Below are 17294 nucleotides of genomic sequence, written 5' to 3'. Positions count from 1 at the left end.
GATGTTTAGGTCCGATACCTCACAAGATGAAGACAAAGTTTTATGCGCAGCGGAAAAGTTATCCCTTTTAGTTAGCACGAGTTTGAGTTAGTTCGAGAGGTGCGGTTATATGCAGTGCAGTTCGAGAGTTAGTAGCGAGAGATAAAAGACAGAAAGTAAATGCGAGAGAGATTTTTAAGTGGTTCGGCCAACCCGCCTACGTCCACTCTTCTTCCAGAAACTCCCTGGAAGGATTGCACTAAAACTTCCCTTTTTAGTACAATATCGAGCGCTTGAGCTTTGATCACGAAGCCCGCCTCAAGCCTCAGGTTTTTCGCCCCGCTTCTTGTTACTCCACCTATCGAGCACTTGAGCTTTGATCACCAAGCCCGCCTCAAGCCTCAGGATCTTCACAAGACAGCTCCCAGGTTACTCCGCCTCTCCTCAGGTTTTTCTCCCCGCTTCCAGTTACTCCACCTCTCGAGCACTTGAGCTTTGATCACCAAGCCCGCCTCAAGCCTCAGGATCTTCACTACTAAGTCCAATACACACGAGAAGTCGAAAAAGATTTGCAAAATCTTAAACAAGTCTATTCCCCCCCCCCCCCTCTTGACTTGTACCCCATCCCCTTGGGACCAACAGATACCGCTTGTGTTTGATTACCTATGACTAAGGAAAGTCGGGAATTAATCCACAATGAATGTTCAATTGTTATGAATTAACCGTGAATCTATGATCAGTTACTAAAATCCAATGGTGAATGTTTTCTTAGACCAAGTGTTGAAAATTCATTTGATTTCATTAGTAAACTTCTACTTGATTCTTATTTTTTTTATTCTTATTTATTTATTTATTTACTTATTTTGAATGTTAATTTCATACCAAACCCCCCTCTTTAATTTGAACTCATAAATCAAACTAGTTACTCCTCGTGGGAACGATCCTTACTCTCACTACTACGTTTTTAAGGTTTAATTTGGGAGCCTACGACAGCTCGACAAATTTTGGCGCCGTTGCTGGGGAGCTTTTCTAGTTTATTTTTTGTGTTTATTCGTTTGCTTATTTATTCATTTATTCTTCTTCGCTATTTGTCAAAAACACAAAAAAACAAAAAATTAATAAATTTTTGGTGTCTTCATTACTTTGTCTAATTTCTGCAATATCTTTTATGGTTTATGCCTATAACTCGATCTGCTAATCAAGAAATATTGCCATACGATCCAGAAATTGAAAGAACTCTACGCAGGTTAAGAAAACAATCTCGGAGGAAATTGGAGTTTAGTGCACTGCTACTGATTCCCCATCTTCCTCACATTCTAATTCAGAAGAAAAACCCATGGCTCAAAATCGGACTTTAAAAGAGCTTGGAGCTCCAAATTTAGATCAACAGCATTTATGCATTACGTTTCCTGCTTTAGATGCTAATGTACAATTTGAATTAAAATCTGGATTAATTCATCTTTTGCCCTCTTTTCATGGACTTGCAGGTGAAGATCCTCATAAACACTTAAAAGAATTCCATGTGGTATGTTCAAGTATGAAACCCATGGGGGTTACTGAAGAACAAATCAAGTTGAGAGCATTTCCATTTTCTTTGAAAGATTCAGCAAAGGATTGGCTATATTACTTACCTTCCGGGAGCATCACCACATGGAATGACTTGAAGACGGTGTTCCTTGAAAAATACTTTCCAGCGTCAAGGGCGGCCAACATAAGAAAGGAAATCTGTGGTATAAGGCAACACAATGGAGAGTCATTGTATGAATATTGGGAGCGTTTCAAAAAGCTGTGTGCGAGCTGCCCTCATCACCAAATCACTGAACAATTGCTCATTCAGTACTTTTATGAAGGACTCTTTCCAACTGATAGAAGCATGATTGATGCTGCAAGTGGAGGTGAATTAGTTGATAAGACACCAGATGCTGCAAAGAATCTAATTGCAAACATGGCTGCAAATTCTCAACAGTTTGGCAGTAGGTTTGTCCAACCATCCATGCAAATGAATGAGGTAAGTATTTTCAATCTTGAACAACAAGTGGCTGGTTTAACTACTCTTGTTCGGAAATTAGCTGTGAAATATACAAACTGTGAAAGCTTGTGGAATTTGCTCAGTAGTTGGACACCAAACTGATGCTTGCCCAACTCTTCAAGAAGAACCTATTGAACACGTCAATGCGGCTGGAGGTTTTCCTGGACAACCTCAAGGTAAGTATGATCCATTTTCTAATTCATATAATCCTGGTTGGAGGGATCACCCGAACCTTAGCTATGGAAACTCACAAGGGAACCAGATTGTTCAGAATCGTTCCAATTTTCAGCAGTATAGACAACCATTTCCTTCAAGACAACCACCGGCCCAAAGCTCTAACTCAGGTATGAATCTTGAAGACATTGTTAAGTCTCTTGCCACTAACACTTTACAATTTCAGCAAGAAACACAACTATTCCAACAAGAAACAAAGTCCAATTTTCAAGAAACGAAAGCTAGCATCCAGAACTTAGAATGACAAATGGGCCAACTAGCAACTACGGTAAGTCGGTTGGAGGCACAGAGTTCTAGAAAATTACCTTCTCAAACGGTGGTCAATACAAGAGAAAATGCAAGTGCAATTGTTTTGAGAAGTGGTAAGGAAATTGAAGGTCCTGCAAATGTTACCCCATCAGTAGACCAAGAAAAAGAGGAAACTAGCAAGAACGAAAATTCTCCAGGTAAGTTTCCTAGTCTTTCTGATTATAAACCAACTCCCCCATTCCCTCAAGCTTTGTCAGAATCTAAAAAAGAAGCGAAAGATGTAGAGTTATATGAAACTTTCAAAAATTGTGAAGTAAATATTCCATTACTTGATGCAATAAAACAAGTTCCTAGATATGGTAAATTCTTAAAGGAGTTGTGTACAACAAAAAGGAAGCAAAAATCAAAAAGAGGTGAGAAGGTGATAATGGGAAAGAATGTATCAGCTGTGATTCAAAGCAAGCTTCCTGAAAAATGCAAGGATCCAGGTATGTTTACTATTCCATGCATGATAGGTGATACTAGACTTGAGAAAGCCATGTTAGACTTAGGAGCATCTATTAATGTTATGCCATATTCTGTGTATGCTTCTTTAAAACTTGGACCTTTGAATAAAACTAGTGTGGTCATCCAATTGGCTGATAGATCTAATGCATATCCTAGGGGTGTTATTGAAGATGTATTGTTGCAAGTTAATAATTTGATATTCCCTACTGATTTCTATGTGCTTGATATGGAAAATAATGATCATTCTGCACCTATTCTACTAGGAAGACCATTTTTAAAAACTGCAAAAACAAAAATTGATATTCACAGTTGTAACACCCCGTAAATTCGTTCAAGCCTTTCGTTCGTTAATTAATTCCTTGGGCAATTTAATTATTCTAATTGGGCTAATTCTTTCAATTTAATATATATGTACACTTGTATATATATATTCATGAGCCTAATTCAATTATTCTAATCAAGAGCCCAATTAATTGAATTATTCTTGTAAGGGATTTTTATTCAATTTGGATCCTTACAATAGTTGTAATTAAATATTCCTACAAGCCCAACTTATTGATCTTATATTATATAATGTTCCTAAGACATTTCTATGGGCTTCCTTGATTCTAATTCCTATATTAATTATAAGGGGTGAATTCATTAGCCCAATTTGCTAGNTGTATGAATATTGGGAGCGTTTCAAAAAGCTGTGTGCAAGCTGCCCTCATCACCAAATCACGGAACAATTACTTATTCAGTACTTTTATGAAGGACTTTTTCCAACTGATAGAAGCATGATTGATGCTGCAAGTGGAGGTGAATTAGTTGATAAGACACCAGATGCTGCAAAGAATCTAATTGCAAACATGGCTGCAAATTCTCAACAGTTTGGCAGTAGGTTTGTCCAACCATCCATGCAAATGAATGAGGTAAGTATTTTCAATCTTGAACAACAAGTGGCTGGTTTAACTACTCTTGTTCGGAAATTAGCTGTGAAATATACAAACTGTGAAAGCTTGTGGAATTTGCTCAGTAGTTGGACACCAAACTGATGCTTGCCCAACTCTTCAAGAAGAACCTATTGAACACGTCAATGCGGCTGGAGGTTTTCCTGGACAACCTCAAGGTAAGTATGATCCATTTTCTAATTCATATAATCCTGGTTGGAGGGATCACCCGAACCTTAGCTATGGAAACTCACAAGGGAACCAGATTGTTCAGAATCGTTCCAATTTTCAGCAGTATAGACAACCATTTCCTTCAAGACAACCACCGGCCCAAAGCTCTAACTCAGGTATGAATCTTGAAGACATTGTTAAGTCTCTTGCCACTAACACTTTACAATTTCAGCAAGAAACACAACTATTCCAACAAGAAACAAAGTCCAATTTTCAAGAAACGAAAGCTAGCATCCAGAACTTAGAATGACAAATGGGCCAACTAGCAACTACGGTAAGTCGGTTGGAGGCACAGAGTTCTAGAAAATTACCTTCTCAAACGGTGGTCAATACAAGAGAAAATGCAAGTGCAATTGTTTTGAGAAGTGGTAAGGAAATTGAAGGTCCTGCAAATGTTACCCCATCAGTAGACCAAGAAAAAGAGGAAACTAGCAAGAACGAAAATTCTCCAGGTAAGTTTCCTAGTCTTTCTGATTATAAACCAACTCCCCCATTCCCTCAAGCTTTGTCAGAATCTAAAAAAGAAGCGAAAGATGTAGAGTTATATGAAACTTTCAAAAATTGTGAAGTAAATATTCCATTACTTGATGCAATAAAACAAGTTCCTAGATATGGTAAATTCTTAAAGGAGTTGTGTACAACAAAAAGGAAGCAAAAATCAAAAAGAGGTGAGAAGGTGATAATGGGAAAGAATGTATCAGCTGTGATTCAAAGCAAGCTTCCTGAAAAATGCAAGGATCCAGGTATGTTTACTATTCCATGCATGATAGGTGATACTAGACTTGAGAAAGCCATGTTAGACTTAGGAGCATCTATTAATGTTATGCCATATTCTGTGTATGCTTCTTTAAAACTTGGACCTTTGAATAAAACTAGTGTGGTCATCCAATTGGCTGATAGATCTAATGCATATCCTAGGGGTGTTATTGAAGATGTATTGTTGCAAGTTAATAATTTGATATTCCCTACTGATTTCTATGTGCTTGATATGGAAAATAATGATCATTCTGCACCTATTCTACTAGGAAGACCATTTTTAAAAACTGCAAAAACAAAAATTGATATTCACAGTTGTAACACCCCGTAAATTCGTTCAAGCCTTTCGTTCGTTAATTAATTCCTTGGGCAATTTAATTATTCTAATTGGGCTAATTCTTTCAATTTAATATATATGTACACTTGTATATATATATTCATGAGCCTAATTCAATTATTCTAATCAAGAGCCCAATTAATTGAATTATTCTTGTAAGGGATTTTTATTCAATTTGGATCCTTACAATAGTTGTAATTAAATATTCCTACAAGCCCAACTTATTGATCTTATATTATATAATGTTCCTAAGACATTTCTATGGGCTTCCTTGATTCTAATTCCTATATTAATTATAAGGGGTGAATTCATTAGCCCAATTTGCTAGTCTTGTATATATATAATTAATTCTTGTAGCCATCATATTATATACTTAAGCCCAACTCATATTAAAGTCTTACACCCTAAATATTGTATGTATTCTTAGTATATAATTTGGAAGATCAAAACCCCTAAAAGCTTTCACTCTTCTTCCTCCCTCTCTATCACTTTACACGCCATTTTCCCTTCCCTATTGTCCAAAAATTTGATCTCTTTTTCCCTACAAGTTTTCAAGCAAAGATTGCTCTTTTATGCTTGCTTAGGAGTAGGTAAGTTCNGTGTGCCTTGAGATATTATTATGATATACTCTTGATTAGTCTTTTGGGTATTTTTGGATAATTATGGATTATGTTTGAGGATTTATTCTGGATTATTTATATGACAGCTTAGTTTATCTTTATGTTTAGCCTGTGCATCTAGGCTGTGCTTATACCTAGATGTGGCATGACGCCCTTAAGTTTTAAATTCGCTTCCGCTACGTTTGGTTTTGGTTGAGATAGGCAGCTGTGGTGCTAAGTTTTATCTATCTCAGCCTGTGTGAGGTTGGGGTGTCACAACAGTGGTACACTTACTATGGAGTTTGATGGTAATATTGTTACATTCAATATTTATGATGCTATGAAATGCCCTAGTGATGATAACTCTGCTTATTCTATTGATATTCTTGATTCATTAGTTGAAGAAGTTTTTGAATTTGATGGTAAGGATGAATTGAAAGTTGTTATTAGTGACCACCTTGAAAAGGGGAATAATGAGTTTGCTTTGAGTGCCAATTTACAAGAGGCTATTGCATCATTGAATTATTGTCCTAAATTGAACCAACATAATAATGTTTCTTATATGGCTTTACCTGTTTCTAGCAAAAAATTGTTACCCTCTGTTGTGCAGGCACCTATCCCCGAGTTGAAAACTCTCCCCGAACACCTTAAATATGCTTTCTTGGGAGAAAATAAAACATTACCAGTCATAATTTCAACTAAACTTTCTGCAGCAGAAGAAGAAAAGCTTGTCTATGTGTTGAAAGAACACAAAACTGCTATTGGGTGGACAATTGCAGATATCAAAGGAATAAGTCCATCCACTTGCATGCACCAAATTCTACTAGGGGAAGGAGCAGAACCATCTCATCAACCGCAAAGGAGGCTAAACCCACCCATGATGGAAGTAGTGAAGGAAGATGTCCTTAAACTCCTTGGAATTGGGATAATCTATCCAATTTCAGACAGCAAATGGGTTAGCCCAACTCAGGTGGTTCCTAAGAAAACAGGAATTACAGTTGTGAAAAACCAAAATGATGAACTGGTTCCCACTCGTATTCAAAATGGATGGCGAGTTTGTATAGATTATAGGAAGTTGAATGCTGTAACAAGAAAACACCACTTCCCTTTACCTTTTATTGATCAAATGCTAGAAAGGTTAGCTGGTCGTTCTTATTTTTGTTTTCTTGATGGTTATTCAGGTTATTTTCATATTGCAATTGCTCCTGATGACCAGGAAAAGACAACTTTTACATGCCCCTTCGGCACTTTTGCATATCGACGCATGCCGTTTGGCCTTTGTAATGCCCCGGGCACCTTTCAAAGGTGTATGGTTAGCATATTTTCTGATTATGTTGGGTATATAATAGAGGTTTTCATGGATGATTTTACCGTTTATAGAGATTCTTTTGATAATTGCTTGCATAACCTTACACTTATTCTGAGAAGATGCATAGAAAGTAATCTTGTGTTAAATTCTGAAAAATGTCGTTTTATGGTTGATCAAGGTAATGTTTTAGGGCATGTTATTTCATCTAGAGGGATTGAGGTTGATAAAGCTAAAGTTGATATTATTGAATCTCTACCTTATCCTACTAATGTGCGGGAAGTCCGCTCTTTTCTTGGACATGCAGGTTTCTACCGAAGATTTATCAAAGACTTCTCGAAGATAGCCCTACCTTTGTGCAAATTGCTGCAAAAAGAAACCTCCTTTGAGTTTGATGAAGAGTGTAAAGGAGGATTTGACAAATTAAAAGAGTTGTTGACGTCTGCCCCGGTCATTCAGCCACCTAATTGGAACTATCCTTTCGAGATTATGTGTGATGCAAGTGATCACGCAGTAGGGGCTGTGTTGGGTCAAAAGATCGGGAAAGCATCCCATGTTATTTATTATGCTTCTAGAACTTTAAATGATGCTCAGAAAAACTATTCTACTACAGAAAAAGAACTTTTAGCCATTGTTTTTGCTTTGGAAAAATTTAGGTCTTATTTGTTGGGTACTAAAGTTATAGTTTATTCTGATCATGCAGCTCTTCGCTACTTGATGAAAAAGCAGGAAGCCAAACCAAGATTGATAAGATGGATACTCCTCTTGAGTGAGTTTGATATGGAGATCAAAGATAGGAAAGGGTTAGAAAATCCTGTGGCGGATCATTTGAGTCGTTTGGTGCACATCGAACCTGAACCTTCACTGCAAGAAGCATTCCCTGATGAACACCTACTTGCTGCAACAGTGATTTTACCATGGTATGCTAACATAGTCAATTTTTTGGTTGCTAACAAATTTCCTCATGAGTTATCTAAAGCCCAAAAAGATAAAATCAAGAGTGATTCCAAGTACTATGTGTGGGATGAACCATACCTGTGGAAGCATTGTGCTGACCAAGTAGTAAGAAGATGTGTACCTGATGATGAAATTGTTTCAATCCTCGCTTTCTGTCACTCTTATGCTTGTGGAGGTCACTTTGGTGCCAAGAGAACAGCAAGGAAAGTGTTGGAGTGTGGTTTTTATTGGCCAACTTTATTTAGAGATTCATATTCATTTTGTAAGTCATGTGATGCTTGCCAAAAGTCAGGCAATTTATCCCGGAGAAATGAATTGCCACAAACTCCGATCATATTTTGTGAGGTTTTTTATGTCTGGGGCATTGATTTTATGGGCCCATTTCCTGTATCTTTTGGTTTTGTCTATATTTTACTTGTTGTTGATTATGTTTCAAAGTGGGTGGAAGCTAAGGCCACCAGGACTGATGACTCTAAAGTTGTTGCAGATTTTATCAAGTCTAACATCTTTTCCAGGTTTGGGATTCCAAGAGCTATAATAAGTGACCAGGGAACTCACTTTTGTAATCGCACTATTGAAGCATTACTTAGGAAGTACCATGTCACCCATAAGGTGTCAACTGCCTACCACCCACAGACTAATAGGCAAGCAGAGGTGTCTAACTGAGAGATCAAGTCAATCCTTGAGAAAACAGTCAACCCAAACAGGAAGGATTGGAGTTTGCGATTAGATGATGCATTGTGGGCGTACAGAACTGCATACAAAACACCTATTGGTATGTCCCCTTATCGCATTGTGTTTGGGAAAGCATGTCACCTTCCAGTTGAGTTGGAGCACAAAGCATATTGGGCTGTCAAGAACTTTAACATGAATATTGATGAAAGTGGCCTGCACCGAAAGTTGCAACTTTCTGAGTTAGAGGAAATTCGCAATGAGGCTTACGAGAATTCAAGAATTTACAAAGACAAGACGGAAGCATTCCATGACAAGATGATTTTGACAAAAGAATTTTCAATTGGACAAAAAGTCCTACTCTTCCAGTTACGGCTTCGTCTATTCCCGGGTAAGTTACGTTCTCGTTGGGTTGGTCCGTTTATTGTGACTAATATATTTCCTCATGGTGCAATAGAGATTCAAAGTTTGCAGACTTCTAAGATATTCAAGGTGAATGGCTATAGGCTTAAACCTTACCATGATGAGTTTCGAGTTGAAAACATTGCAGAAGTACTTCTTGAAGATCCAGTTTATTTTGAGTAATAAGAGCAACTGAAAGGGAAGTTTCTTCTTAATCTTTGTATTATTTTTAATAATCCCTTTTCTGTGCATTTTTACTCAGCATTGGGGACAATGTTGATAATAAGTGTGGGGGAGGGAGTTTAGATTTATTTATATAAAAAAATTCAGAAATATTTTACTACTACTACTACTATTTTCCGCAAAATTTTTTAAAAAAAATTATTATATTTTCCTTTCTTGAAATTCATAACATGATTGAATAAATAGTTTGGCAAGCTGTGATTAGTTTGTTAGTATTTCTTGTTTGATATGTAGTGGCTAGATTAAGTAAGCAATAAACCTGAGAGACTTTGAGTCATTAACTGACACTTCGGTCTTATTTTCTTTCTATTGTGTGATTTCTTCCATAAGTTTGTTTCTCTAGAACTTGCCTTGATTCTCTGTTAAAGCTAATTTGACCATGCATGATTCGAGTGTGATTAAGGCCATTATTTGATTTTGAGCCTCACTAGCCAAATAACCGATTTGTCCTATGATTTATTTTCCTTTGTTAACCCACTTTGAGCTTTGTGGCCATTCCTTTCTTTATTTAAATCACATTACAAGCCTTTTATACCATAAATTAATGCCTTGACCCAGCTGAATAACTAGTGGAGCAAATTTTAAATTTCTTATGTAATCTACGTGGTTTGTGAAGAATAAGTGTGGGGGAGATCACTTGCTTTTGTTAATAAGATTGAGAGTGAGGTGGGTTGTATCTTTTTTGCCAATTATTTTTGTCTTTTATAAAAAAAAATGAAGGCAATTCTTGTTCAAAAAAAAAAAACAAACAAAGAAAGTGAAGGCAGTTCATGAGTAAAAAAAAAAAAANGAATATATGTTTGAAAATGAAACAATGTTGCTGGAATTTAGGGGAAAATGAGAAAGAATCATCAGTTAGTTTTGAGTTTGAAGTTACTTTTGAATAAATGAAGTATGGGGAAAGATTTTGAGATATTGGAGGAAGATTTATCTATTTTTGAGAATGATAGTAGTGTTGAATGTCAATAAGAGAGTGTTTCTGAATGGGAACTGAGTGCGTTGGATTATTTGTATTTGCTGCTCCTCTAGTTTGAAAGCTTTTTGAGCTACTTTCCTAAATTTTCCCTACCTTATGAAAGCTTTTTGAGCTACTTTCCTAAATTTTCCCTACCTTAGCCCTAACCCCATTACAAGCTACGAAAAGTCCTTATGATTTGGCCCTAACCCCATTACAAGCTACGAAAAGTCCTTATGATTTGTGTCATGCATGGCTCTTAGCTACGAAAAGTCCTTATGATTTGTGTCATGCATGGCTCTTCTAGTGGTGATTGAGAAGATATGCAAGCCTATGGTAGAGCAATTTTATAGGAATGAACTTGAGTAGAATTTACACCCATCAAACACTTGAGCGTGATGAGTGATATTCCTGTGAGGGCTTACTTATTTAGTTCTCTCTGTATTTTGAACTCGGGTGCTAACTTATTAATTGCAGGGTGCTTCAGATTGTTGTTCATGATGTGTTATGAGTTTTGAAAATTTAATTTTATTTTAGCAAATAATCTTTTTGCTTGGGGACAAGCAAACGTCCTAGTGTGGGGGAATTTGATGAACATATTTTTACACTTTAATTTAAGTATGTTTTTAAAGTATATTTATATTTATTAATTTTTATTTTACTTTATTTTAATATTTTTAGGATTCTAGAGTTAATTAGTTAGAATAAATATTTTATAATAATTATTGGGTTTAAGATGCTAGTTTTAATTATTGGCCCAAAATAAGAGTTATATTTTAATTAGTGTGGATTAATAAGCCATAACATCATAGCCCATTTATTTATTTGTTTAATAAAGTTAGCCCACAATATATAATAACCTAAATAACTAAAAGAAAAGGAATGAATTCAAATATTTTGGATTTGTAATTCTTTTCTGCGCAGCAGCTTAACGTACGTACGAACCGGCGACGAAACTTGGAGGATACTTCGTCAAAACAGCAGCAAAGATTTCGACGGTTAAAGCTTGGAGGATTTCGTTGGTCAACAAGGGAAACTGATGGCAAGGATTATTTTCACCATTTGGGTCTAATTTTGAGAGGTTCAAATTAATTTTCAAATTAATTATTTTCCTCAATTTAAGAGTTTTTTTGTTGGGATTAGAAGTGTATAAATAGCAGTGAGTTCTTGTTGTTGAGGAATCAGACAAGCTGTGCATAATTTGATAGTTTCTCCAGTTTACAAGTTTTTATTTTTCTGTTAAAATTTTCTGGTTCATGGCCCTGCGAGGCTTATTCTCTAAACTTGGTCAAAAGATTACATGAACCCTGGATCATTCTGTACTGTGAGATTGAATTTGTTCTTAATGTTGAATTCATATACATTTGAGTAATTGATATTTTCCTGTGCTTTCATTTGTTTTATTTTATATGACTGTTCCAGTTAATTGCTAGGAGGCCTACTAGTTTAATTACTTGAACAGTTTATTGCTAGATTAGTTAACGATTCGTTCAATTGGTTTTCTAATCTGTGTAGCAACTGGGATTTATTAATATGGCGTTAGTATTAATCTAGTCCTAGGAGGAATATTAATATGAATTAAACATAACCGCATGTGTTTATTTTATTCAGTTTCGTTGATCTTCTTATTTTAATGCTGCTATCAAATTAAATATAAGTGCTTGTCTTGTGTTATTTGATAGTTAGGGGTAGTTGATACCGCTTGTGTTTGATTACCTATGACTAAGGAAAGTCGGGAATTAATCCACAATGAATGTTCAATTATTATGAATTAACCATGAATCTATGATCAGTTACTAAAATCCAGTGGTGAATGTTTTCTTAGACCAAGTGTTGAAAATTCATTTGATTTCATTAGTAAACTTCTACTTGATTCTTATTTTTTTTATTCTTATTTATTTATTTATTTACTTATTTTGAATGTTAATTTCATACCAAACCCCCCTCTTTAATTTGAACTCATAAATCAAACTAGTTACTCCTCGTGGGAACAATCCTTACTCTCACTACTACGTTTTTAAGGTTTAATTTGGGAGTCTATGACAGCTTGCCAGCAATATCAGTTCAACACAACTACAGTTTCAGACGGATGACACAGCCTCTGTTCCGCGCAACTGCAGTTTCCTTTCAACAGAACTGCAGTATCCGTTCAACACAACTGCAGTATCATTTCCACACAATTGCAGTATCAGTCATGATCCATGGTATAACGACTGATGAACAGATACTACATTGTAACAAAGTCAGTAGTACTAAAAAAAAAAAAAAAAAAAAAAGGATCATCAAGAATCGTTATTCCCCCACTCACTAGCTATTTGCCTAAAATTTGTCAGGTGATTCATAACTTGTCCCTTCTCCAATAGGCATACTAGTTACCCTCATATCTTTCCATCTATGTACAATTAGCATGATTGAGGACTCCCCTTCTCCACCATACCTTCGCCACCACTTTAAAATGACTTTTACTACGTGAATTCTCATATTTTACTCCTCAAATAAAATTCTCTTTAAAACAATTACTCCGTATAAGAATTTTATTAACTACATCTAAATAAAAAAGTAATTTACATCATGAGTTTTTGAGTATGAAATAATTTTGAGATAGAGTACTGAATTTTAAGAATTCATGAAATATTTTTCCATTCAAAATATCTATATAACCACATTTTGAGAATAGGAAAATAATATTACGGAGTACTAAATTGACATGATATCTAACTTACCATCCTATCTACCCGACATAAAAGATCTTATCGTATCCGGCCACATGCAATCAATTTGAAAAATTTCTACAATATCATAACGAATTACTGTATGATGGTACCTTAGTTGAAAGTTGTATCCTGTGCTCTTAAATAAATAAATAAATAAATACAGTATTAAATAAATAATATATTTGTGGTGCATTTTTGTGGTGCACCAAGGTGTGGTTCATTTTGTAGTGTATTTGTGTATTTCACTCTGGTGCATTTATGAAGAGTTGCGGTGCATTTATACATACATAATGGTGCAATTCGCACTGTCATACGAGAAGGCCTATCTGCATTTGTTCCGGCCAGTACCTCTGTGTGTGTGATGGTAAATTTTTAAAATGCAAGTATAATCAATTTGTAATTATAACTGTCAAAGGCCTTATGGTCAAGTGGCATAATTGTGGCCCTCCCAAGTGAAAGGTCACAAGTTTGATCCACATTGGGTACGTTGGCTTTGGCTCGTTGTGCTTTAGTAAGTTGAGAAAGTAAGTATGTACGAAACATATAAACTATGGCTATGTTTGGCAAACCTAGACGCTTAAAAGTGTTTGCTAAAATTAGCTTTTGACAAGCTGATAAATGTAAAAAGATTAAGAAGGACATATTCATACAATTTAAATTTAAATATGTTTGTTTATATATTAAAATATAAAATAATGACATCAATATATTTAAATAAAATATAAAGTAAGAACATATATTTGAAAATATATAAAGTAAAAAAAATGTTTATAATTTATAAGATTAGTTCATACAAAAATTAATGTTCAAATACAAATGTCAAACTGAAATTACAACCAAACATAATGAAAAAAAATGTCAAAAGGGTTTTAATTGAGAGGGGTAAAATATGCCATTTATTTAAAATAATAAGGATAAAGATGGAATAAAGTTAAAAAGCTACTAGCTTATTTTTGAAAAGCTACCTCGAGTAGCGTTTCAAAATAAGCTCTTATTTTAAGCTAGTAACTTATTTTGAGAACATTATCAAACAGAGCTTATAGCTTATTAGTAGCTTAAAATAAGCTATAAGTTCCTAAATAATCTTTGCCAAACAGAGTCTATATTGTAACAAAGTCAACAGTATTAAAAAAAAAATTAAATTTCTAATTATAACTTGTATGTTGTGTTTGTGTTTACTTATATATTTACGAACTCTTGCTAATTTTACCCGTTTTCTATTTTGTTCTCCCTTCTAATTTTTTAATGTCTTTAATTAGCATTGTTAAATCTAATAACTTGTATAGTAAATTTACTTTCTTGTACAGTTGCAAAATTTTCAAATCTATAATATCTGTCAACAAATTATGTCGACCCTGATTGGGATGGGATGTTAGGAACATCATGTAATAGGTTTTGATGATACCAACTGTTAAGTAAGAATCCCCAAGTCTCGATACATAGGCAAAACAATGTAAGTTCGATAAGTAAACTAAGAGCGAAAATACAACCGGGTAATTTGAGCTCAACTCGGGAAATATTTAAGCTTAAGGTAAACTTGTTTGAACAACTTAGAAGTTTTCGTGTTGTAAGCAAACAGATAGATCAGAAGCAGGCACGAGACAACTCTGGAGGAATAAGGGTCTACGAGACATCAACTAAGTCTCGAGACACAAGCCAAGTTCGAGAGGTAAGGACCTCTCGATATACCTATTGAGTTCGAGACGTAAAGAATATTCGAGAGATAGACCTCTCGATACATGGGATTGAAACATCAAGTGGTCGAGACATCTTCTATGGTCTCGATAAACCGGCACTTCTCCAAGAGGCTGAATGTTAGTCAACATGTGCAGATAAAATACTCTAAGTTTGGAGAAGAAGAATATCATGGAGATAAAATATTGAAGAGGTGCTGAGCGGGAGGTTTCAAAATGGACGGAAGTGGATGACACGTCAGACCTCCACCACAAACGGTCAAGAAGTGCACCAATCCTGAAGTGGTCAGATTCCCCAAACAAGGAATGATGGGAACATAAAAAGAGTAACTTTATCCAAAAGAAGCAAGTGAAGCATGAACTCAAGAAAGTGGAATATGGAATATTCACTACAAAACAAAAGGCTCAAGTTACAAGACCACTACTCCATGAAAGATGCTGAAATTGTGCAAAGACCCATGTTCGGCGTGGGAGACCAATTTCAAACGGAATAGTTTTCCCTCCAACGGAACTATTCTTCTACTCTCATATATAAGGACGTAAAGACACAGAAGAAAAAAGCAAGTGAAAGAGGTCAAGAGGTTAACAAGAGGTGTCTGATAAAAACGTTCTAGTGCAAAGTGCTTAACTTGGAATATCATCCTGATATTCAATACAGCGAGAGAACACATCTTAGTGTTCGAAGAGAGTTACAAAGCTAAACTGTCATACATCCAGAAGGTGACCAAAAGCTGCTCTACATCAAAGTTGATTCAACGATAGCTTGTGGTCAGATTGGAGATTGTTACATTCAACTGTGACTATCAACAACGTCTTGCTTTGGATTAAGCAAGGGAGGTGGAGTATCCTGGCTGCTGTCCGAGCGAAAGAAACCTGAGGCTTGACGCGGGCTTGGTGATCAAAGGTCAAGTGCTCGAGAGGTGGAGTAACTGGAAGCGGGGCGAAAAACCTGAGGCTTGAGGCGGGCTTGGTGATCAAAGCTCAAGCGCTCGTTATTGTACTAGAAAGGGAAGTTTTTAGTGCAATCCTTCCAAGGAGTTTCTGGAAGAAGAGTGGAAGTAGGCGGGTTGGCCGAACCACTTAAAAATCTCTCTTGCATTTACTTTCTGTTTTTATCTCTCGCTAACTTCTCGATTGCACTGCATATAATCACACCTCTCGAACTAACCCAAACTCGTGCTAACCAAAAGGGGATAATATTTCCGCTGCGCATAAAACTTTGTCTTCACCTCGTGAGGTATCGAACCTAAACATCCTAAGTTCAATACACACGAGAGGTCGAAAAGATTTGCAAAATCTTATACAAGTCTATTCACCCCCCCCTCTAGACTTGTACCCCATCCCCTTGGGACCAACATGGGACTCGAACCTGATCAGGCCTTCTTTTTAAAAATTAAAGTAACATTAATGTCTTCAAATCACAAGGTATTTGATTTTTCTTAGGTTTTTCTACACACATTTTCTTTTCATTGCATATTTATTTTATTGAATAGTGTGCTATATTTGACTAGTAATTAAAATAAATATACAATTTCATTAGACATACCATACAATTGAATATGACATTATAAACTTGTAAAAACAATCATTTGAAAATAGTTGCTCCTGTGATAAATGAAAATAAATTTTGAGCGTCCATTTTAAAACAATGGACATATAAGATTATACCTAAATAATAAAATGCAGTTTCATTTTTATAAATATGTAAAACTTTCAATGCATCATTTAAGAGAAAATTTTCATTTTGTGGGGAAAACGTCATTTGGAGATCGGAAAAAAAAATTATTTTGAAGAAAAGCAACATTAGTATATATAACCAATACATAGAAATTTAAATAAATGATGCAATAATAGTTGTGTATGTATACAAAAGTTATTTCCTACTATTAGGGCTCTACATATTAGAGTTGTACTACGAGTCTTATTTCTAGTGTGCTTAGGACTCTCCTCTTATATATATTCTTGTAACCTGTACAGTTATAGTTGACGTACATTAATACAAACGTAACAGTTCTCATCAGGTATCAATCGCTAGGGTTTCTTTCTTGATCCCATGGCTGCGAATGACGGTTCTGTGAACTCCTCGGAATGGATCGTTTTAGATCACTACAAGAAAAACACTTTTTAGTGACAAAAAATTAGTGAGAGGCGGGAAAACCCCTCACTAAATGTATTATTTGCATAGTTTTTGTGAGGGTTAAAAAATACTCTAGCTAAAAGTTAATGATTTAGTGACGAAATTTAAACTTCATATTTATTTGAAAATGATACTCTCGCTATTGGTGTGAAAGATGCTAGTACTCTCACTATTGATATATTGAATCTATTTTCACTATAATTGACTTCCCACCATTTTTTTTTAATTTTTAGCGCCATCCCTACTAAAATTTCGCTCCTTGCACACTTGGACAAAAAAAATTAATCTTCCCTCTCAAATCATTCACAGCCCTCTCATCTTCTCAACTCCATCGTCTGAGACTCTCAGCCCTCTCGCCCATCCG

General features: G+C 35.5%; 1 non-coding gene and 1 pseudogene across 1 annotated transcript; one reads left to right on the top strand and one right to left on the bottom strand.

Annotated features, from left to right (window-relative positions):
* Window positions 1-3302, top strand: part of LOC116005752 — an 11363-nt pseudogene extending 8061 nt beyond the window's left edge.
* Window positions 1688-1794, bottom strand: LOC116007721. Its single transcript, XR_004095325.1, has one exon. It is a non-coding gene; the product is annotated as a small nucleolar RNA R71 (small nucleolar RNA).
* Window positions 3303-17294: the final 13992 nt, after the last annotated feature.

The sequence above is a fragment of the Ipomoea triloba genome, chromosome 15 (assembly GCF_003576645.1).
Source record: "Ipomoea triloba cultivar NCNSP0323 chromosome 15, ASM357664v1".
In the NCBI taxonomy this organism is placed as follows: Eukaryota; Viridiplantae; Streptophyta; class Magnoliopsida; order Solanales; family Convolvulaceae; genus Ipomoea; species Ipomoea triloba.
Note: the sequence above shows the minus strand (reverse complement) of the source record. Positions and strands in the feature narration are given on the sequence as shown.